The 24,667-nt window shown below is 47.7% G+C and overlaps 1 non-coding gene across 1 annotated transcript; it reads right to left on the bottom strand.

Annotated features, from left to right (window-relative positions):
• Window positions 1-11,551: 11,551 nt before the first annotated feature.
• On the bottom strand, window positions 11,552-11,672 carry LOC119388466 (U5 spliceosomal RNA). Its single transcript, XR_005182747.1, has one exon. It is a non-coding gene; the product is annotated as a U5 spliceosomal RNA (small nuclear RNA).
• Between the last annotated feature and the right edge of the window lie 12,995 nt (window positions 11,673-24,667).

Genomic DNA, 24,667 nt, shown 5'->3' with positions numbered 1-24,667 from the left:
TTTACACACACAATAAAAAAACAGGTGTCCGCTATCCTCGTTAAGCTACGGAGCGATGCACTTACAACGAACGAGACGGCTCGTAGTCGCGGTTCCTGTTGCTCGCAGTGCAGCGGCGGCCGCATGTTGGTTCAATCTATCTCGTATCGGCGCTCGCCTTCTCGCTATACGTTTGACAACGGTGGTTGCATGGCACAAAGAGACAATTTAAACTTACTCATTCCAGCAGCTTTTATTTTCTGTGAAACATATTCTTTGCTTCACCAGTGGCCGGTGTGAGCTCGCCATGGCGACCGGTGTGGCTGTGCGAGTTCGCTATACGCGCCGCCGGCTTGGTACCGACGACGTAGCGAAGCCTTCTTACCGCTTAGAAGTTGCAGCCGGTGAAACATCGGTTCGGTGACACTCCGAGGAGCAAGCGTTGCCGGTGGTCGGGGCGAGCGCGTCGCCGGCGCAGCTCTCACAACGGCCGCCGGCCAGCTTGATGCCGACGACGTAGCGAAGCCTACTTCTTACTGCTTCCAAGTTTTAGCCGGTGAAACTCCAGAAACAACCCACTGACGATCGCAACAGCTTACTTTTGTTACCGATGAAATTATTCTTCGCAGTTCTTCGTAACTCGGCACGTTGAAGCGAGGTATCCGTGGCGTGTCGGAGGCTTGCACTCGTGTGCATGGGCATTGCCGCTTGACGGGAGAATAAACACAGGACAGCCAGCTCGATGTGTTCGCGGTCGAACGCTGGCGCGAGTTGAACTTGTCTCTGACCAGAACGGTTCAGTGGAGAAAATGGTCCTACACGTCTACACAAACCAACCGGCCGTTGCAAATCCTCGCTGCAAATCGTCGCTGCAAACAGATGCCCGTACACACACGCACATTCACACACGCACGCACATCACGACCAAAAATGGTTTCTAAAACTCCCATAGGGAGTTTCTGACCACGTGACACGCACGTCACGACCAAAAATACTTTTTAAACCTCCCATAGGGAGTTTCTAACCACGTGATCTAAAACTCCGTGGGGAGTTTAACAAGGTCATGTCGTTCATAAACTCCCTCATTAAGCAAGGGGCGTTTTACGACGACATGTGCCGACTTCACCCCGCTACCACGGAGTAAATGATTGGGGCATGGGGGTTTTAGCGGCTCATATGCTGGAAAAGCTCCCATCTCGGCTAATTTTCGTTTACAGTGTATACACAGGATAAACGCGAACTGTCACAGTTGTAACTTACTTCTTTATTAGCAGCGCGCCCCTTTTGCAAAAGCGGCCGCTGCAGTGTGCGAAGTGGCCTTCGTGCTCCCAACGCAAACTTGCGGTGAGAGCACAAGACGTATAAACCACCGTCATCACGAGATGAGCCCGCGCACTAGCGACCGCGCCCTGTAGAGGCACGCGCTCATCCGCGTGGGGCGACGACCTTTAAAGCGCGTTCTTTGAGCCCTTTGCGCCATCTCGCTAGTGATAACGAAAACACGCTGATGTACCACCGATCTCTGCGTACCGCCACCGGCAAATGGTGTATATAAAGAGCTCGCCGTTAGCATTGCAAGGAATGTGCCGTCTGTGGCCGAATCGTTTCGCGCCCCGCGCTGCGGAACGAGGGGTCGCAAGTTGGACTCGCTGTGACGGAACTTTTTCTTCTGGTTTTTTTCTTTGCCAACTGTTAGTCTTTATATTTTAGAACGTCATATCCGTGACGGAAATACGTCAGTGGAGTGGCGATGGACCCCGGCATATAACACTTTCGTGTTAAAAAGAAGCGCAGCTTGCACTAACTCGCGCAAGGCTGGGTCACAACAGAGTTGGCGCGCACCTGACTGACCTTGGCTTGGCTAAGACAAGCTGGGTGTGAGCTGAGAGGGCTTCTACCTTCTACGACGCTAGCCTTCGGATCGTGGGTACGCGGGTTCGAACCTCGCCTCGGCAAGAATTTCTCTTTTCCCCATTCTTTCGTTCTCTTTCTTTGTCTCTCTTTCTCTCTCCGTACTCGTTCACTGGCGCATCGTAGTTATTGCATGCCACGCCGGACAAACCGGCGCACGTGTTCTGGGAGCGAAGGAGAAGAGGAAAAAGAAGACGAAGAAGATGATGAAGAGAGCGCGTGCCTGTTCATGATGATCACAATTTTCTATCTGCGACACTCGACGAAGCTTAACCATAGCAATTCTACTGTAATAGCGCTTAATTGAGGAAAAAATGAACACAACACGTGAAAAGGTTTACAAGGGACGAGGATTCATTAGTCTGCTCGTGCGCACTCCGATATTCCTGCCTCGTGCAGAATACACGGTGATCAAGTAGCATTTCTCACACCATATATCTATGCGTGTCTGCGAAACCATTTGAGAGCAATTCACCGCGAACAGGCCCTATGTGTACGCATCCACTTTGGCTACGAGGCTGTGCCATCTGGGATCGGTTCGCAGCGGCGCCCTTCCGAAAGTGTCCTCTTACTTTTCACAGGGTGCGCAGGTGGCAACATATTCGACGTCACGACTCAGCATTGCTTTTGGTCCGCCGCAGTGGAGCAGTGGTTGCGGTGCTCGGTCGCTGACCCGAAGGTCGTGGGTTCGATCTCGGCCGTGGCGGTCGCATTTGATGGAGGCGATATGCTAGAGGCCCGTGTACTGTGCGATGTCATTGCATGAGAACACCGGGTGGTCTCAATTTTCGGGTCCTTCCACTACGGCTTGCCTTATAATCATATCGTGGTATTGGAACGGAAAACCCGAGAAATTAGTTAGTATTGCTTTTGCACCATTCGCTTCGATCCGGCGCGGGAAGGCGCGGCGCTAAATCCGTCAACTCCTACATTGGGAACACGATGCATGCGCTTCGCAGATCGATTTCGCCCGGTGTCGCTTGTTTAATTAATTTAATTATTCGGTATCACGCGATGGGATTTATCAGGCATGACGTATAGTGAGGGGAGGGTGGGTTCGATTTGGTCTTCTGGCTTTCTCTAACGTTCCCCTAGTTGTATAGGTGAACGAGTATATCATCATCATCTTTTTTTTTTTTTCACATCTTTCAAAAGTTCGGCCGCCGTAGCTGGGATCGAACCCGGAACATCGAGCTCAGCAGCACAGCTAGCGCCATAACCGCTGTGCTATGTAGTATAGCTGGCCGTTGCAGGCTCTTGCGTGCTTGGACCTCCTACAAAAAGTTAGGAGGAACCCATGGCTCTGTGGATACAGATATACCACCGAAATGACGCACTGTACACAGATTCGCGCTTGTGGCGTTGTTTATTTTTCCATGTTTCTGAGTAATCATATCTCTCTTTTTTTAAATTAAACACTGCGAGACTCTAGATCTCGGGATTTGTTTGCGTTTATTTCGCAATATTTTGTACATAACGATCCTTTTGCAAATCCATGCATAAGGTCGTCTGAAACCAAAAGGGACAGAATCCAGGAATATTCACGTCCTGCTCCTCACCGTTCCTTTTCTGGCTGGTGAGGATGCATGGACTAGAGGTGTGCACGGGCTCCGGGTAGCCCGAAAGCCCGAGCCCGACCCGGCCCGCGGGCCGGGCTCGGGCGGGCCGACGTATTTTCACCTTGGGCCCGGGCCGGGCTCGGGCTACTTGAGTTTTATCGGGCCGGGCTCGGGCCCGGAGCAAACAAAGCCCGACTCAAGCCCGAAATATAGAGAATGAGCGGGAATTGTGTTCCAGCACGCATACAGCGCCTTTTCCGCGACCGACCTTTACCTCTTTTCCTTTCCATTCGCTACTTTAAACAAATGGGGAGCAGGTAAAACACTGCCTCTGTTGCAACAAACAGAGAAGAGACACCATGCACCTGAGCTAGTGACGGCGCCACGCGACTGTTCGCGTTAGATTTAAGGCCAAATCCCATATGAGTGAAAATGCACGCGACAGCGACGACCGACTGATTGCCTTCGTGCAAGCTGACGCTTGCATGGGCATACCCCATACACGTGACGGCTTTGGCGAGCGAACTCCATTGTTGCTAGCATGAGGCCGTCTACTTGTAATGTGTAATCTGTGCAGTAGGGACTGTTCGTCGTGTGTCGTTTGATCATATTTGACATGCTCAATAAAATGTCAAATTACCGGAAAACGAGGTTTTGTTTTCGCAGCGAACCTTCAAAAAGCCGGGCCGGGCCGGGCCCGGGATTGTGTTTTCGTACGTCGGGCCGGGCCGGGCGGGCTCGCAGCCCCTTGCCGTCGGGCTCGGGTGGGCCTTCGACAAAGTCAGCGGGCCCGGGCCGGGCTCGGGCTCGGAAATACGGCCCGTGCACAACTCTAGCATGGACCATTATGCCTGCATCTAGCATGTTGGAAATTTAAATAAGTTTGGCGCGTACCCTTGCACCTTATAACCTAGAATTTCGTAGTAACGTCGCATGCTTTGGTTTATATTGGTGTATCAATAAGTGTCAGATCTTTCATTACTTTATTAACGTGAAGAGAGATGGAGAGACAGAGAAATTACTCGTATCCAGTGGGCACGTTGTAATCGCCGTGAAGCGAAGCTCTTTTCGTGTGCTTAAATGCCCTATTTGCGATGCATGCAATGTACTTTTATCGTGATCATATTTGGAACAGAGTTTAGTTAAGAACAAAAAAAGCGCCAGAAAACCAGACAAAGCAAAAAGAGGTAATAACGAGGCTCCTCAGCTCCAGCCACTCGCTTCTTCTTCTTCTTTTTTTTCTTTTGACGCTGTTTTTGTTCCTAATAGCTATGTACCCGCTGCTTCAACTTGTCGCGTTTCAATATTGTGCCTCCTATTGTCATTCAGGTATTGACACATCGTTTCGAGTAATGGGCACTATTTTAATTGCAAAATATAAAATAAAGAGAACGGAGCAACCACTCATTTACTAAGAGACCATCGCTAGACAGGGCTCAGGTTAGGGGGATGTGGAGGAGGGGGTGGGGGAGCACTCACATGACTGGAATTTTTCCGGGGCTCGGGAGATAACGACAAACAAAAGGAGGGACGCAGGTGTAGCGGCGGGTTGACTCGCGTTAACGGCCTCGCTTCCTCTCCGGGGATTCGGTTGTCAGCTACGTCGCGTGGCCGCACACTGGGGGCGGCCGCATGCCGAGAACGCTGCGATGCGAGTCCGCCGCTCGCTTCGACGCAAACGCGCACTCGCGAAAAGAGCGAGGCAGACACGTGGCTGTGTTGTTGGGGGAATTGAGTTTCAGCAAATCGTTCGTCCAGCCAACTTGGTGTCTCGTCGCCCTCAATCACGCTGCCTCCTCCTTGCTCGTTTACGTGCTCAGTTTGGATCTCGGTGGCTGGGTTATGGTGCCTCGTGGGGCCGGCCGATTACTGCGCACACGGAAGGTGGGTATGGGCTGTTCTTGCTTATGGTAGTCCCGGGGTTCGTTATGTGTCTACGCGGCGCGATCAGATGGGATTGCGTCCGGGCATTCGGGACTCTGGGACGGTGGGAAAACGGCCGCTGGTTGGGAATGTGATGCAGGCGCGTTCTATTGGATGTCGATGGAATCGTTTACCTGTATTGCATCCAGGCGAGAACGTCTTGTATCTCCAGCATTCACATCTGCCTTCTTTTTTTCCCTAGGAGACGCGAAAGTGCAAATTGTCACTCGAACTTGTTCGTGTTTACGTCGATATGGCTTTATATTACGGAAGCCCAGGCAGTCAGAGTGTGAGATTGCTTTTCGCATACTAGTTCTTTTTTTTTTTTTTCGCTCCGAGGTAGAGTGAAAATTATCAAGCCTGTAGCTAACACTTCCTTGTGTGCTCGTGCAACACTTCTCGAAAGTTGGCCCTATCTTTCCCGTAACGCTTCCCCGTAGAAATGGGGGTCGTGCCTATGGCGGGTTTGATATGACGACCGCGACTTGTTTACGCCGCATTCGTATGCCGCAGACGCCACTCCTTTATAATAGGATTAATCTGCAGTTGCGATCGCGACGTGGCTGCATTGCCTGACACTTTCTTTTCTGTTGCGTTCGCGGTATACCCTTGTTGCCTCAGGTTTCGAGAGTTCGCGATAATGCGCCGTATGAATGCATCGCAGCGTGTATGACCGTAGACCAACATGCGAGCGCTAGGTGGTCTAGTCGCGGGGGGCTTTAAAGCGAAGCCTTCTTGATGAACCCTTCCAGGGGGGGGGGGGGACTTTCCTTATCCTGTAGTGGGTGTCGCCTTCTTGCCGAATAGGTGACGCGCGAAACCACACTCGTGTAACGCATCGGCTTATATGCTGTCCAATCTGAACTATGTCTATAGCGTTGTGCTGGCTCTCTGCGGAATCACGCTGTAAACCTACAAAGAGCACTTGAACATCTTAAGTGCAACAAACGTTCAATAAGATTTAAAGCTATGAGAGTTAGGGATTGGTCATCATGGCGTGAAAGTGAAGTAGCGCACTTTTACGTGTCCCTTTTGTCCTCGTCGAAGAGCGTTACTTCAACTTGTCGGTGTGATGATGTAACAACTGCATATTCCCGCAAGCTCACAGCTGCTGCATTAAAGCCAAGCTTTCTATGCCTTCTTTCCTTCCCTTCTAATGTGGACCGGTAGAGGCGATATTAGAATATTGCAGTATCTCAAGGACCGGCCTACTCTACTCGGACGAGAATAGACCCCTTTCAAGCAATCCCAGAACGCCGCGCGGGCGCGCGGAGCACTAGGGGAAAAATGCGTACGCTGAGCGAGCCGGCTGTTCGGTCGCCTGCTGCTCGTTGGCGCCGTTGGAGCGGTGGGAGCACGAAACGAAAAGAACACGTCGACGCTTCTTGACTATTCTTACATCGTAAATCCTTGACACGTCCGAATGTATGTGCACGCATCTGTACGCGTGAAATGTGAAAGGATTAACGCAGTGAAGTGTATGTATTACCGAGCGGATGTGTATCGAATGTAGAAGTTAAGCAGCGTGCACATTATCGCGTGGCGCTACCGTCAAGATGGGAGCTGGAAGAGGCAATTCATTTTTATTCGGCCGTTACTTTTAATGTCCGTAGTGACACGTATGTGACGTATCGATAGCTTTCCGCGCGAGCATTGAGTTTTGTGATACCTCCTGCGCTTGCCAACTGCGTTTAGCCGCTATGGCCTTTATAAGGTAGTCTCGTATTGCTCACGAGTACGACTATACATATCGACAGTGTGGTCACATGCGAGCCGACTCGCGAAAACACAAACAGCGGCGCGTTTGTAAAATATAACATATCTGCAGTTAGTGTCAAAGGATGGTGATAAAGGCTTACCTTCTGTTACCTGCGGTCGCTAGCGACGCGCACGCTGTCTAATCAATGCATATTGTGTTACTAAACGCCGACTCTACTCTTTCGCGTAATCTTTAAATCTCAGAGCCTTACCTTGTGCTCGTCAACAGTGTCGATAGATATTGATTCCAAATGGATCCGCAAATTGCATTGACCGCTCGTGGCATTCGTCTGGGAAACCGAGTTGTACGTTTTTGTTCAATTTATCCTGTAGGGCGTACTGGCGCCTAAAAAGAACAACAACAAAAAAAACTTATGACGCTTCGGAACCACTCAGCTGGTCCAACAGTGGCACCCGGGAACACTAGCCGGACGCAAATCGTATAGAGGTCGTCGTAGGTAAACACAGAAACAAAAAATTCATGACAGTAATTACGCAGTAATATGCGACCCTTTGTCACGCACACTTGATCTGAGAATTGCTGGCACAGCGCGGGCGGAAATCTAAAGCGTGAGGCCCGCGCGCTCGTCGCGGCGACCGCTGCGGCGTACACACTTCTCCCGTGCGCACTTGCGCAACCATTGGTGGCGCTCGTGTGCTTGAAAAAGGTCGATTGCGTGGGCTCCGATACCGGAGACCGAGCAACCTAAAGTCGGGACGGCACGCTGAGGGTTCTAGTGTCCTGTCGATTGCTACACAAAACGCGTAATTAGTGGGTTCTCGATAGCTTCGCTTCGCTTCACACACATTCCAACGTGAGCACTCGATCGTCTTATACAATGTCGGCTAGTGCTGGCTAAGTTTGGCGTGTGTTGGTTTAGTGGTGCAATGACAGACAGGGCGCTTGTGCACTAGCTGACGATTGCCCAGTTATATGAGACCAAGGAATGCATACGGGGCGTTACTTGTTGTTACTTTTTTTGTTATAGTGGCTGTAATAGTTATATGATAAATTCATTTTCTTTTTTTTCTCAAAATTGCTATACATCGAATAAAAACAACTTCCGGTAACAACCGACATGCTTTCATTGGGTTCGTATTGTTGTGTCTGGAAAAAAAAAAAAAAAAAAAACTCCTTCCATTTTCCTGCTTTGGTTAATTCAACACGTAGGAGCACTTCCAATGTTTTTTTCTTCGCGCTCTTTTCCTTCTCGTCAGATATCTGTTGGCGGAATTACGAGTCAAATGCGTAATTTCGATCAATTTTGGCCCATATATACGATATACTGCATTACGTATGATGGTGATCTTTTCTGGCATACCCGATGTGATGGATGATGAACAGTAGCCTATCCTTTAAAGGGGTGCTGACACGAAACTTTTCAGTTATCGTTTTTATGCGTCAAATGAAAGGTCAAGCCCTCAAGAGCCTAGAAAAAGTAATGCTAAGCACGAGTGCACCCTGAAAAGTAATGTTTTTAAAGGCTAGTTTCGGTTCCTACTGTACCCTGACGTCACAACACGGTATGAGATTCTCGTCACGTGCTCGCACAATATATAGTGACGTTTCTGCGGCCACTCCGCACCGTGGCCCCTTTGGTGATGCACAAGCAGCCATCTTGGAGGTTTTGGTGACGCACAAGCGGCGATCTTGGAAGTTTTGGTACGTGACGTCATCACAACTAGCCAGACTGCTGCGTGAAGTCATCAGAATCAGTACTGTAGCCTGATGTCAAGCTAGTGTCGATGTTGGTAGGTGCGGCACGGAAAAATTAACTTTAATATCAAAATAAAATATCGTATCAGCATTTGCTGAACTTCACATTTAGAGCCGTCTCTGCATACAAGAGATTTTATGGGACAGTAAACTCGCCTTCGAAAAAAGGTGTCAGTACCTTTTAAAGCAGTGGTCGGCAACTTTTTGAGGTGGAGGACCAAGTCGCATGCCAATGCGGAGGGGGGGGGGGGGGGGGGAGGAGTGCTTTGCAGGCAACGATGAAAAATTCTGCGAATCGACAATTACGTAAAAACTGGAATAGAAATCACAATAATTTTCACCACGCATGTCACAAGGTTCCAATTTACAAAAGTGAGTTACAAGCAAAAAGAAAATAACTCTTTCAATGCGAGTAGTTTTGGTGCTGAACATTCTTAGCCAGCTCGCAAATATCTGCATCAGGGTTCATAACCGACAGATGCAGAAGTTCGTGGAGGTGTTCATCGATTAGCCGGGAAAGCAAGTTTGGTTTGATGAACTTCATTCTCGAGAAAGTATGTTCACTGACATATGTACTGTCGAACATTGTTGTCATGGCTGATGCTAGTTTCTTCAAACTCGAAAAGGTTGATTCTGTAAGGCCAACGTAAAACATCACAGTGCCTTTCGCGTCAAATGCGTCTTCGAGCTCGTCGTCTGTCTGCACATCAGCCAGTTCCAACTGGTTCATATTCCCACCTTAAAATGATTCTGAAAGAATCGGTTGCTGCTCGAATGTTTTTGAAAATCAGAGAACCTATCTTCGAACTCCCTTCGAACCCCGTAATATGTAACAGGGCTTTTCTGTGGGAAGCGGTGTGCTCGTATCTCCCACAAAGCTTTTGCAGCAAGGGACGTGACAAACATTAGACTCACTACAGCCTGTTGTTGGAAAAAGTTGAGTTTCAGCTCAAAAGCCTCAACGTCTGCGTGCCGGGCACGAGTTTCCCTTTTCCTTGGATGAAGGTCTTTCCCTGACCTAGTGTTTCTACTGAGAATCTTTCGTCCCTCCCCCCCCCCCTTTTTTTATTGCGATAGCAATTATATGGACAGTCTCGGCTGGATTTTGCCGTCGCCGTCGCCGCCGTCATGCACCGTATATGTATAAGTATGTAGATATATATAGAGGCCCCAAAGAAAAATAATTCAGAAAAATGCTTCCGAAGCGCGGAATCGAACGAGGGACCTCTTGCTCCGCAGCGAGCGGCGCTATCCACTACGCCACGAAACGCAGATCCTTCACGTAGCTAACGGCGAGCGTTATATACACACCCTTTAGCGCTGGACGGACTCAGAGACAGCAGGCGATAATAAGCGTTTCTTCATTACCAGCGAGGTGGCGCTAGGAGCCCGACGGGCGCATTTAAAAGTCGTCGGCGAGCTCGCTCGCTTCTTCTTATATTTGCGCATGGGAGAAGCTTGCCCTTCCGCTGTCTGCTCGCGCGGTTTTCTCGTGGCGAGGTGTAGAGGAATGTTTCACGCTCGCACCTTGATGTCCGCGCTCATGTTACGGCGCGTACGAATGTCACTCGAGCTCAGGGACGCCGCTAAACGAACAAACAGAAGATGAGCGCGAACTATCGTGTCACAGCTCGACACTTGAAGCACGCTAGTTTCCTTCGCTGCTTCGGCCGCCTTTGCAACAGAAGCGCTGTTCAAACTGAGAGTATCCATTGGCGAGCCTCACTTCGTATAGCATTAGTTCCTTGCTATCGCATTCATTGCTTCGCCCTTGCGGCGAAACTGACTTTTTTGGACATGTGCAAAGAAAGGGTGTGAAGATGTTATCTGGACAAGAGTGAAGATGGGACAATGACAACTGAAGTGGTCTTTCTTTGTTGCTGTCTGACCCCTTTTGATGTTAAAACTGCCTTGTCTGCTTTCGGGTATGAAGTGACAAGGCGGGGGGGGGGGGCTGGGCCGCAGGTTGCCGACCCCAGCTTTAAAGAGGTCATGAAGCACCCCTTGGGCTTGTTGAAAAAACACAACCTGCGGAAAGCTGACACGGCTATGAACTGCTCTGCAAAATATTACAGTCGTGCGCGCCGCGTAAAGGCCACAAGCGGAGCGCGAAGTTGCCGTTTCCCCAGGCACCCTCTTTTCAAACAGAGGCCGGTTCTCACTCTCGTCGGTGGGCGGGGCGTCTGCACGTTGACGTCGCGGATCTGCCAGTTTACGTCGCAAGAGACATAGCATGCTTATTGGCCGATAGCCGACGTAAATCGAGAGCGGCGTTCGGATCAGATGCGCTTCTTGCCACGGGGTGCCGCCACCTGCCGGCGCCGCACTCCTCAGTACATGGTAGCCGCACTCGCGCACGCGAATCACAGCGGGAGAGCGATCGCGTTTCATGACGCGCGCTCACGTAACTTCTTTCCCCCGTGCCATCCCTCCCTATGTAGCTTCCAGTGCGCTCGTCGGCGCGAGAAAAGAGAGAAAGCGCTGAGAGCGTGCGCCAAACCCCCGTAACTCCGCTCATTCTTGACGGATTTGAGAAATTTTTGCGGCAATCGATTCGGGAGGCAGTAAACTCCGATACTGAGGTCATTAGATCATTACTTGGAAAAGTGGTTCATGACCCCTTTAAAGGATAGATTGCAGCCTCTCCGTTAACTCCATGGCCGTGTCGAACGAAATTATTCTGAGTCTTTTTTTTTTCATGACGAGGCAAGCGGGCAGGGCCTTTCAAAAATTCGCCTGTAGGCTCATTGTAGCGCCCCTCCCCACGGCATTCTTTAGTAAAAGGCGAAAGACTGGTGCGTATTTATCAGGAGAGGCCTGAGCGAGAGCATACCAGTCGTAAGGTGCGCCTAGAGACCACACGTATGAAGACCGTGCCAAATGAGTGCGTTGGCTTAGAGTCACTGGAAAATTTCAGAGTACCGCAAAGGTAGGCTGCACGCCGGCAACATTGGGCGGCGGCGGTTATATCCCTTCCGGACCGTCCGGCGCGTTGGTAGCGTGTGTTGAGAAGTGACCGATCTTTTCGCCTCGATGCCGTGTTACGTTCGGCGTAACTGCAATATATGTGTGTGTGTGTGTGTGTGTGTGTGTGTGTTCACGGCCACTTGTGTTCGCAAGGTCCGGAGCTGTATAGTTGTATAAGCGTAATCACCGTACGAGATGCCCTTTATTTCGACACTTGGTGAACGTTGACTTTTTGCGCTAGCTTTGCAGTCGGTGTTCAGATTCACTTCATAGCGCATTCGAGAACATTATCGAACATCGAGAACATTCAGCATTGCGTCCTTCGACTGATCGCTGACGCATACCTTACTTGCGCACCATGCTTGCTGTTCAGCTGGGTGTTATCTGTAATACAAGTGGTGTGTGTACGGTAAGTGGAAGTTGTGCGTGAAGTATTTGTCCCAGTTCAGAACGCCAGCAGCCGAACGCACCGGTGAATCGGCGTGCGGTAGGTAAGGTGCATTTTATTTTGCGAATACATTGTCATTTCCTAACAGATACGTAGAAAATAGGCCATCAAAAATGATTGACGTCACTACTCAGTTGTTTCATTTCCTATTTTTTGTCTCCTTAATATTCCCAACGTTACAGTGCATTTGCAAATATTTTGCTGTGTTCCGACAAAGTTTTTCTTTTTTTTTTGCGTTGCCAGCGCGTAAACAGCTAGGGTTCGGTTTCTGCACTGCTTTTAATTTCAACTTTTTTTTTTTTTCGTAACGCACTCTTGTTAAAACTTCCTCGGCGCAGTGCTTTATGTTATTTTGATCAGAAATAGCACATCCCGAAAATTTTTAACGCGCATGCTACTGCAACACAGTATGTGTATACGAGCTAGGGCTCGCATGAAATCGATTCCCTCAATGCGTGGGAGGATAAGCCGTTTTTTTTTTTCTTTTTTGCTGTGACCATTTCTCACCCAGTAAACAGTATTGTAAGGGTGCGCTCGGCGCAATGCAGCATTAGCAACATTTTTTTTTGAAAAAAAAAAAATAAAATACGCTTAATAACATTGCCTTATATAAAGTTTATCGACAGAGTTCCACGCTTCAGTTTTGCGCAGTGGCAAATGATCGCGCGACAATTGCCTTCAAGGTATACAGGAAACAGTTATTATTTTACAGTGATTCCACTCCTGCGCCAACTGCGCCAAAGTGCGCCAAATTGTATTTACTGCGCCATCCTGATAATATCGACGAAAATTGAGCCACACTGCGCCAGTCTCGGGTTTGGGGGCGTCTATCACCGGCGATCGCACCGGCGGCGCGTCAAAGTATGTGCAGCTTGATCTTGGGGCCGTCAAAGTTACAATCACGGACCAATAATTATTCCGTTAAATAAACAGCGCTCGTGCATGCGTGCCGAATAAGCCATGACGCCATGCACGGTGCCGACGCAGCTTTTGTTGTACAAGTCGGCTCGACAGCAAAACACGCTCTCCGCAGATGGTCGTGACGTCTAGGCCAATCGGCAGCGTGGAAGTGTGGTTGCGATTGATCGGCGGACGTTGCCGCTTCCAGAAACGCTGCTGATAGCTTGTTTCAAGCGTCGCACGGCCCGTAATGAAAGCAATGCTCAGTAATAACTACACGCGTGCCGCTAAAAGGTCTGTCACTTGTTTCTGGACATCGCGGAATCAAGTCTGGGATCACTAGCAATAGGTATATGGAACAATATCGAATTCTTCGTGCTTCGCGTCTATGGAAGAGCACGTGAATGGTGCGAACGCATTGACACTTTTCCTCAGATATACTTTATCCATGGGTCTTCATACAGAAAGACTTTTTCGTAATTCCTTCCACCAGCACATCCGGGTTTGTAGTCACTCTGCGGTAAATACCCCAAAAGGCCCTGCCCTTTCGAGCTCGTCAGTGCTATAGGGTTCCGAAATGAACTCATTGCTTGCTTTTTTTAAGGAAAGTCACAGCTCCACCGCAAGGATGAAGCAATGAATGCGATAGCATGAATCCCATCTCGCGTATCTACGAAACGCTAGAGTAAGCGAATACGGCCGTTCCAGGGAAAGATGCTCTTTACGCACAGTGTCTTTGCGTTGAGAGCGCAGCACGTAGAAGAGCATACGAGCCGCCCGCTGATGGCTGCCGAGATAGCGCGCTGGCCAGCGATCGCCACCGCGCCCTTAGAATCAAAGTTCAAAGTTGCTACTCGAGCGAACCTTCCCCCTCCCTTCGTGTCTTTTCATGCTCGTGCAAGACGGGCGGGGCGTTTCCTCTCTTTCGACGGCAGGCCGCCCGAGCGGGGTGATGTTGCGCATGCGCCCTCCGAGCGACGGAAATGGGCCAGCTCGTTTGATTTATTTTTCGGCCGCGTTCGTCGGCACCGCTCGCGCGCTTTCACTCGCGGTAGTACATACGACGCGCAGGGGGATGCTATCAATTTGGACTTTATATGGGACATGACGGCAAAACCCCGTGGAGAGTATCCATATAATTGCTATCGCAATAAAATGTCATCTCATTAATAAAAACATGCCTCCTGGTCGGAGCAGCCGCAACTGCGTTTTAATATGCGCTGCTGTCAGTAGCGGGCCCGTCGCTGACGGCCCACTGTGAAATGGCTACGCCATGTTACACGTTCGCTCCTCGCTTTCCAGGGTCAATAGCTGACGGTTAAGAAAACGCAGTTTCGCTTAAGGGTGAAGCAACGAATGCGATACCAACAAATTGTATTGTTATACGAAGTAAGGCTAGGAGCTAACTCTTTTGGATCTGATCTCGCGTAACTCCACAAAACGCTGGTTTAAGAGAATATGGTCGCTCCAGGAACCGAAGCGGTTTTCGGGCTGTGAGTTCTCTAAACGCGAAGTAGGCGGTGAAAGCACAGCAGATTTACGAGCCGTCTCCTGATGCCTCGAGATAGCGCGCGCGCCAGCGCCTGCTCCCTTCGAGCGATGCAGTTCCCCCACCCCTCCCCTGGCGTCCCTTCATGCTCCTTACGAAAGACGGGCGGGCCCATCAAAGAGAGACGTTTCCTCTCTTATGAGCAATCGACGGCAAGCCCGCTCGCGCGGGAAGATGTTATCGCACGGGCTCTCCGTGCGACGGAGACGGCCGGCTCGTTTAATCTCCGCTTCAGCCGCGTTCGTTGCCAGCGCTCGTGAGCTTTTACCCGCGGGTAGAATGCGCGGGGTGGCGCGAGGTGATGTTATCAGTTTGGACTTTATACGGAAAAGTACGGCAACGGCTACGGTGAAAACCCGCCGAGAGTGTCCATATAATTGCTATCGCAATAAAAATTGAAAAAAAAAATTGAGGAGCCATTTCACGTGAAGTGGATGATAAGCGAAGCTATTTCGCGCACAGCACAGTGGTGACATGATGGAGGATAGTTTGGTATATAAAGCCAGGTTGTTAATGGCCAGGCTGTTAACGTTCAATACGCAATATTAATGCGAAGACCTTAGATCTATGCTTCATCAAACACGAAAATTGACCGTCGGCGGCGTCAATCGATTTATGCAAAAAATAATCATCACGTGATAGCGTCATCACGACGTCATAGATCTTCAGAACTAGTGACGTCATCATGGCGTCATGTGTCGTAATGTCATGTGATGACGTCATCACATGACATCGCCGCTTTGCACTGCTTCCGTGATCAGTGCGCCGATCATGGACGCAGTGCAAAACCAGGTGAGGTGCAGAATTAAAGCTTGCAGAGAGGGAGGGGAGGATCAACACATCGATCGAGGAGAAAAAAGAACCTGGCTTTCGCCTTGGAGTCGTCTTAGGGGAATGCATTAGGGACAGTGCGACTCTTTAGCATTGAGGCACTGTTGTACGTCACTGTGTTCTACCACGTCTGCTGATAACCACATAGATGTATTTAGAGTTTTATTTCGAACAGTACAATTTTATTGATCCGGTATTTTGTTTATTTGCTTGTGTCGAAAATAATCACCGAAGAGGTTAATGCAGAACACTCAACTGCATGAGCCCTTATTTTTGCATTATCGAGTGAAATATCGAGTACTCCTGAGATGATTTTTTCCATGAGATTTGCATTGAATCGAAATATTTTTAGCTCTTCATAAGAGCCCCATAATAATTATTTAGATGCTTAAACGTTAATGCAATTTACTTCTCTAGTGCACTCAAACATGTAAAATTATCTGCTCCAGAGTGCTCCCAAATGCAAAATTATCTGCTCCAGAGTGCTCCCAAATGCAAAATTATCTGCTCCAAAGTGCTCCAAAGTGGAAATTTTGCTGCTCCAAAAATTGCTCCAAATCGGAAGTCCTCGGTAGCATCACTGATTTTAATAAGTCTTCGATTTCGCTCTCGTGCGTGACACACTTATAACTCGAAATGCATGCACAATCTGTTCAACAGATCGAGATATAAACAGCCAAGCAAATAGAAAGGTATGTAGTATGTAGTTTTCAATATCGCTGAACATAGCGAACCGTAAAGGTGAAGTATCCTGTTGCATGACATCTTTTCCAGCAAAGTTTGTGTAGTTCACTGCAGAAAGGAGTGTTCTTTGAGGGGGGCGAATTCATTCCGCGGCCAACTATGCAGCCACGTACGACGCTCTTTGACGTTACTGTTTTCCACACGGAATTCAAACATATACGAAATTCCCGGAGTAGCTCACCAGCAACGTTAGGTTACCGGTGAGCTACCCTGGCACCTGCATGACGCGTTTAAAAAAGCGACGAAGTACTTCTAGGGACCGTGGTACTGCTAAATGTCCGGCCGCGCTGTGCATTCAACGCGCCTGCACCCAAAGCGCTTGGAAGGGATATGGCGGCAAGAGGTCTCGTGATGCGAGTAAGCCAATCGCGTCGGCGGCGTGCGCGGAAAACAGATGCGATACTCTGAAATTTTTCTAGTGACTCTACGTTGGCTGCACCATTGCACACGTCCTTAATGAACATATACAACGCAGAAGTATCCAGCTTTTACATCTTACGCTGCAATAATCTGTCTAGACTGTTTCTTTTAACCAGAAATAACGTTTTCCAATGTGCCAACTTGAGAAATATTCGATTTTATTGTAACGATATTGCACTAGCAACTTTTCAAGATGACTACGTGCACATTGCACGCTAAGAGATGGCGAGAGCTTTCAATGCTTTTAGAAAAAAGGATCCTTATTTGTGGCGCATGAGCGAAGCAAATTAATTTTATCTTCAACACACATGTTTTGTTTATATGTGACAAGAATACTTAAAATTACAGACCGGCAGCTTGTTCACACAGCAGTCTTGTTACACTCTTGTTTTTGTTTGCAGTGTTTCGGTGGTTACTTGTGGTGTGTTTCCCTCGAAGGTGTGTAAGAAATGCTTTTTTATTAGGAGGTAAGTACTGGACCATAGGTAGCTTTACTGAGCACGAAGTGGCAAGCTTCTAAAGGTGAAGGAAGAACGACAAAGTCACAACGGCCGCGGTCGTCATGTGTTTCCATTTGTTTTCTTTTTTCTTTTTTTTTTATACCGGTGTCACACGGGCACTACTTTCGATTGCGATCAAGGCCGATCGGTATCAAGACGATCGTGAATAGCGTATCGCGATTAGGCTCCCAGATCGCGATTTGACTGACGTCAGCGCCAAGCTCGATCCTGATTAGTCTGGACCGTGTGGCAGCGACCGTTGTTGATGGCGATCAAGAAATATACGATCCAGATTGGTCCTGATCGTGATAAAAAGTGCCCGCGTGACACCAGTGTTAATTTCCTGACAGTTTTTGTGAATAAGCAGTATTTAGGAAAACTCACTAGTTAGATTTTCTCTCTCTCTCTTTTACAGCGTTCATTCTGCGAAGGATTTACTTGTGCAGCTGCGCCCACGTGTCTCGCATCCGCGTTGAGGGCAAGCCGAGGGAGAGAAAATATACGTCGTTATTTGAGAAGATAGCTTGAAAGCCAATCATCCATATATTCTGGCCTTTCCATGGTTGCGCTTCACACGTTAGGAAATTCATGTAAGCAGTGGAGACGGTATTCCCTCTGTGTAGCGTTATAATAAAACATTGCGTTGCAGACCCAGTGTCTGCACAGCCGAAGGGCGGGGGGGGGGGGGGGGGGGGGAGGGAGGAGGTTTGCTCCCCTCTCTCCTTCCGAAAAAATATTTCGAGTACGCCGTGGTTGCAGATAATACCGCATTGCCAATGATGTCATGCAATAACTGAAATTCTTTACATGTCTTTATGATAATTGTGTCTACGAGCTGTTTTCTTCTTCACATGGTATACCTACGGTGAGAGAGGGTGTTCTCCTCTCCCCCCCCCCCCCCCCCTGTATGTTGCCGATGGTCTACGCATGCACTTTTGTGATAAGATATCTGCGGGAAAAGGAACCATGATGACTTGTGCGCATGCTCACAATACGTGTGCTCGTAGTATGCTCAGTTTTTCGTCCGCAGATTTCGCTTACGAAACAACGCTTTCGATACCGCAGTTTAAAAGCGTGACAGCGTGGCTTATGGCCCATTTTGGAGCATTTTAGCCGGTAGTTAGAATGCACGCTGCGAAACACAGCTTTCACTCGTACATTTCGAGCTTGTTTGCACCATGAATATATTTATGACGACTCTTTCGAGCGACGGATGGTTGGAGTCTCGCTCTGTGTCTTTCATAACGCTCGCTTGAGATTTTTTAAAAACTCTCTCAGAGACAAATTTTTATCCTTTAGTTTTTCATTTGTCGGGGTTTTTTGAGTTCAAGTGGGTCCTATGCGATGCAGAGTGCACTTCCGTATGGGACACGTACACCGAGAATGACTTACACTGATGGCAGCTTGAGTGCTCGCCTGTAATATTGCCTCGGTTTTAAAATTAAGCGGCCTAAGAGCGGCTAGCGTAGAGGTTGCTATCGTGGTTGCGATATACGGCTTTACATAAAATTTCCATAACCGTGGGCCACGATATATGGTCACGTTGTGGCCGGAATTTTTTTTTCTTTCGATGCACATTACGCCTCGATAAACTCGCAACCCTATAGGCCTCTCGAAAATGCAAGTCTTGTGCGGCTTCCATAAGAGTTTAGATTCATTCGCAGAAGCAAGTTCGGTAGTGGATTCGGAGCTTGTGGATTGATTCCGTCAGTATGTTGGCATTACGGCTACGATCACGCTCCTGTTTTATGCTACGGTGAAGTTTGAGTCAAAGTTCGTGTCGACTATGCGCAGAGGCCAAGGCGTCGTTAGGAAAGAGTAATTGCATTCTATATTTGCACTATAATATTTCTTTTTGAGTCGCCGGATTATTTCTCACCTTATGCCGATCACTTGCTCCGATAGCAACTGCTGACGTGGTAACTGCCTCTGCCTTTGCTTTTACGGATTTGACGCTACACTAAAAAAAAATGTGTCCTTTGACTCTCTCTTGTGATTCCTGACTTTCCATGCATGTGAATCTCTTTAAACAGACAAGCGAACTCTGTTAGCACATCATTATACTCTCGTCGGAGTGTCATGGAACCCGAAAGAGAGTTAACTGCCCTCCTTAAAGATAATCACATACGTGGCAAGTCAGGACGATGGAGATTTAAGAGCTGATTGGTCAGGACTCGTTGAAAAGAGTAAGAGATACGCTCTCTTTTTCTTCTTTTTCTCGAGGTGTAGATATACGTATGAATTGAAACCTCGCCCTCTCTCTTTTTCTGTGTGTGTATTTGTTTGTGTACTTGCGCGTGCAAGAGATAATTGGGTAAGGAGGCAGTCCAAGTTCTTTGTTTTCCAGTCACTTCACTTCTCGGTTAGCGTGTATTTCCAATTTGCCCCGTTAGAAAAACTCTTCTCGGATGTGTTCTGGTATTTAAACCCTCCTTGCTGCGTTCTAACGCCGTTACTGATACTTAACTGCGTGCAGGGCTGGGCAAAGATACTTTGAAATTGTATCGTGATACGATACAAGACACACAGGCAAGAAGTATCGGTGATACAGATACAATAACTACCGCAATATTGGTATCCGATACGATAGTTCCCAATTGCATCTTAAGATACTTCGATACATTCGCAAATTTGTTAATATAGAACCCCATAATGTAGTAGCGAACGCCTATTCACGAACAGGTTTGCTAGAAAAAATGTTTTAATGTGACCAGTTTTGTTTCATTTTAATGAAATGTCTGTTAGTATCTCAAAAGTTTTGCCCTTCTTGCTAAAAGTGCATTATTTTACTTCCGATAGAACTTATTGGAGTTTGTTTTGGCTGCTTAACAGGACAGCTCTTCACTGACAGGGGATCTTGCTTGTCACTTTTGTAATTTATGGGAGTCTCTGCTCGGCTAGGGGGTCGCCATCTAATCACAAGAACTTCAATAAGAAGCCTTTGCACGATGTCGGAAATACCGGTGTGGAGTTTTACCTTGTCCTTAAAAGACCGTTTACGCAATACCGAATCACCGGTGTACAGCAACAACAATGCTGCTAGCGACATTTTTCGTGACGCATTGTGTATACGTAGAGCTCATGAAACTGCAATGACGTTTCATTATCTATTTACCTGGTGGCGTAAAGCGTTCGTTACCAATATACTCACTAACGCCCAATCTTTTAAGAATTTTTCTTCAACGAGAGAACATGTGCGCACCAAAAAAGGCCTAATACCTGTTGTATTATCACGTGGTGGTGACGATGAAGAAGGCGGCAGTCACTCTGGTAGAGACGAAACTGCTCGTTGGGCAAACTTGTGCCCAAAAAACTAAGTAACTCAAAGTACGTCAAGCAAAGCACGCTGTACACTGATAGCGGCAATAAAACTCGTTGGCCTTCGGTATTCTTATCATCGGCGGAACGTGTGGTCACATCAGCGATCGAACCTTCCAGCGCTACCGCTGGTCCTCGCGTAAGCTCCCGAATAACTGGAGTGCTCGCGTACTGCTCATAATTTTAATAATAATTGTGGCGGTTCTGCATCACAAAACCACGATATGATTTCAAAATGTCAACAGCGCATAGAACAATTAGGAAGGGATGACACAACAGAGGTAAAGAGCGCTGACTTCCAACTAGTCTTTATTTCAAGAAATTGAATATCTGGCTGGGTTTTAGGGCACACGTGGTGACATGCGCGCTGTATTGGAGATGATGAGGCAATGATGGCAGCACCTGTACATCTTTTATTTCCTTTCTTTTCTTGTCTAGCGCCCTCCCCCTTGCCATGTATATGCACTTCTTATCGAAATAAAGACTAGTTGAAAGTCAGCGCTCTTTACCTCTGTTGTCTCGTCCCTTCCTAATCGTTCTATGCGCTGTTAACATTTTAAAATGAATCCACACCAACCTGCCCAAGCGTCAACCCTTGCAAACCACGATATTATTATATTGGACGCCGTAAAGGAGGGATCCGAAAATTTCGACCGCCTGGAGTTCATTCATCATCATCATCATCATCATCATCATCATCATCATCATCATCATCAGCCTGTCTACGCCCACTGCAGGGCAAAGGCCTCTCCCATGTTCCGCCAATCAACCCGGTCCTGTGCTTTCTGCTGCCACGCTATACCTACAAACTTCTTAATCTCATCTACCCACCTAATTTTCTGTCTTCCCCTCACGCGTTTGCCTTCTCTTGGAATCCAGTCAGTTACTCTTAATGACCACCGGTTATCCTGCCGACGTGCTACGTGCCCGGCCCATATCCATTTCTTCTTCTTAATTTCAACTATGATATCCTTAACCCCCGTTTGTTCCCTGACCCACTCTGCTCTCTTCCTGTCTCTTAAGGTTACACCTATCATTTTCCTTTCCATCGCTCGCTGCGTCGTCCTCAATTTAAGTTGAACCCTCTTTGTAAGTCTCCAGGTTTCTGCTCCGTAGGTAAGTACCGGTAAGATGCAGCTGTTATATACCTTCCTCTTGAGAGATAGTGGTAGACTACCATTCATGATTTGAGAATGCTTGCCGAATGAGCCCCATCCCATCCTTATTCTTCTAGTTATTTCACTCTCATGGTTCGGCTCCGCGGTTACTACCTGTCCTAAGTAGACGTACTCCTTTACAACTTCCAGCGTCTCGCCACCTATCGCAAAGCGCTGTTCTCTACCAAGATTGTTCCACATTACTTTAGTTTTATGCATATTAATTTTCAGACCTACTCTTCTACTTTCCGTATCCAGTTCAGTAATCATGAGCTGTAATTCGTCTCCCGCGTTACTCATCAATGCAATGTCATCAGCGAATCGCAGGTTACTGAGATACTCTCCATTAACTCTTATCCCTAATTCTTCCCAATCTAGGGCCCTGAAAACCTCCTGTAAACACGCGGTGAATAGCATTGGAGAGATCGTGTCTCCCTGTCGTACGCCCTTCTTTATTGGGATTCTGCCGCTTTCTTTATGAAGGACTATAGTGGCTGTGGATGCGCTGTAGATTTCTTCCATTATGTTTATATAGGCTTCGTCGATGCCCTGATTCCGCAGTGCTTGCATGACTGCTGATGTCTCCACCGAATCAAATGCCTTCTCGTAATCTATGAAGGCTATGTATAGGGGTTGGTTGTATTCCGCGCATTTCTCTATCACCTGATTGATAGTATGAATATGGTCTATTGTTGAGAAGCCTGTACGAAATCCTGCCTGGTCCCTTGGTTGATTAAACTCTAATGTCGTATTAATTCTGTTAGCAATTACTTTGTGAATAGCTTGTAGACAACGGACAGTAAGCTGATGGGCCTGTAATTTTTCAGGTCCTTGACGTCCCCTTTCTTATGGATCAAGATGATGTTGGCATTCTTCCAAGATTCTGGTATCCTCCCTGTCGAGAGACACTTCGTATACAGGGTGGCCAGTTTCTCTAACATAATCTCTCCACCGTCTTTCAACAGGTCTGATGTTACCTGATCCTCACCAGCGGCTTTGCCTCTTTGCATTCCCTTTAGGGCTTTCTTTACTTCTCCTGTTAATACTGGTGGGATGTCAGATTCCTCTTGGATAATACTGCTTCTTACGTTATCATCCTGACTGTCTCGGCTGCTGTACAGATCTCTGTAAAACTCTTCCGCTACCTCAACTATTCTATCCATATTGGTTGTGACCTTGCCATCTTTGTCCCTTAATGCATACATCTGATTTTTGCCTATGCACAGTTTTGTCTTCGTAGCTTTGAGGCTTCTTCCGTTCTTTAGAGCATGCTCAATTCTCTCCATATTATACTTTCTTATGTCGGCTACTTTACGCCTATTGATTAACTTCGAAAGCTCCGCCAGCTCTATTTTGTCTGTTGCATTTGAGGCTTTCATAGCTTGACGTTTCTTAATGAGGTTTTTCGTCTCTTGGGATAGCTTACCAGTGTCCTGTCTAACGTCTGTACCCCCGACTTCCACTGCACACTCCTTAATGATACTAGTCAGATTATCATTCATTGCGTCAACGCTAAGGTCGGTTTCCTCGGTTAAAGCCGCGTACCTATTCTGAAGTGAAACTCTGAATTCCTGTACTTTCCCTCGCAGAGCTAGTTCATTAATCGGCTTCTTGCGTATCAGTTTCTGCCGTTCCTTCCTCACGTCTAGTTGAATTCTAGATCTTACCATTCTATGGTCACTGCATCGGATCTTGTTAACTACTTCCACATCCTGTATAATGCCCGGGTGGTCGCACATTATGAAGTCTATTTCATTTTTAGTTTCGCCATTAGGGCTCCTCCACGTCCACTTACGAGTAGTCCGTTTTCTGTAGAAGGTATTCAAGATCCGTAAATTATTGCGTTCTGCGAACTCTACTAGTAACTCCCCTCTGGCATTTCGAGAGCCGATGCCATATTCCCCAACTGCATGATCTCCAGCCTGCTTCTTGCCTACTTTTGCATTAAAGTCGCCCATCAGTACAGTATACTGTACTGATGGGTACTGTACATGCACCTAAATCGAAGTATACGGGCCTCAAGTATTTTCGCCTCAATCAAAAATGCGACTGCTGCGGCCGGGATTCGATCGACAGCTGGAAGAAAAAGATACGGTACACGAAGATATCTTCTGTTAGGTAAAAGCTTGATCTATTAGATCTAGCAGCGGAAATAGTGGTGCTATAGTCAGGATCTGATTTGCACATAAGTCAATCGCATGTAAGTCCAATTTGCATTCAAAAGATCATTCAAATCGCTGATGTGTGAAAACCACGAGACGCAAAGCAGCCTTATGCTTCAGATTTCGCAACGAAACACTACGCAGGAGAGCGGCATCAGAATTTGCGTGATAATCGCCTCACGCATCGTGCTACGCGGCGCTGGACAGTTGATAAGGGTAAGTGTCATGGCATTGGCACAAGTAAAAAGAAAAAAATCGAGAAAACGAAAGGCACTTGATCTAAGAATAGACGTTCGCGCGCTTGTTCTGTCGAGACTATGCGAGCGCTGTCATGTTGCTCTACTCAACCAAAACGGACGCGAACACCTCGTCCCCTGCCCTCACTGGTGGACTCTGGCGGAAAAATAAAATTTTGCACTGCCATTAGTTTGATTGAGACGGTTTAGTGGCACCAGTACCAGCTTGAGAAGCGGAGTTGAGCCAGTGATTATTGTTTCGTACGGTGGGGTTCCTATAGGAGTATCTTGTATCTTAAGATACACGATACATTATTGAATATATCGGAAATACAGATACAGATACTAGTCTTGCGAGACGTATCGCGATACAGATACAAGATACCCAAGGAGCATCTAAGATAGTATCTAAGATACATGTATCTTCCATACTGCCCAGCACTGACTGCGTGTTATCCAAGCTTGTATATTTGGCCCTCTTGTGACTAGGGGGAAGCGCTTGTTCTTGTTTTGGATCGAAGGAGTGCTCCGCCGGCCCGTGACTAACGAATCGCTCGCGTCAAATAAAATTAGCGCAGCTTTCTCCGA

The sequence above is a fragment of the Rhipicephalus sanguineus genome, chromosome 3, assembly GCF_013339695.2.
Source record: "Rhipicephalus sanguineus isolate Rsan-2018 chromosome 3, BIME_Rsan_1.4, whole genome shotgun sequence".
NCBI classification, from domain to species: domain Eukaryota; kingdom Metazoa; phylum Arthropoda; class Arachnida; order Ixodida; family Ixodidae; genus Rhipicephalus; species Rhipicephalus sanguineus.
The sequence above is the reverse complement of the archived record's forward strand: the minus strand, read 5'-3'. Positions and strand labels throughout refer to the sequence as shown.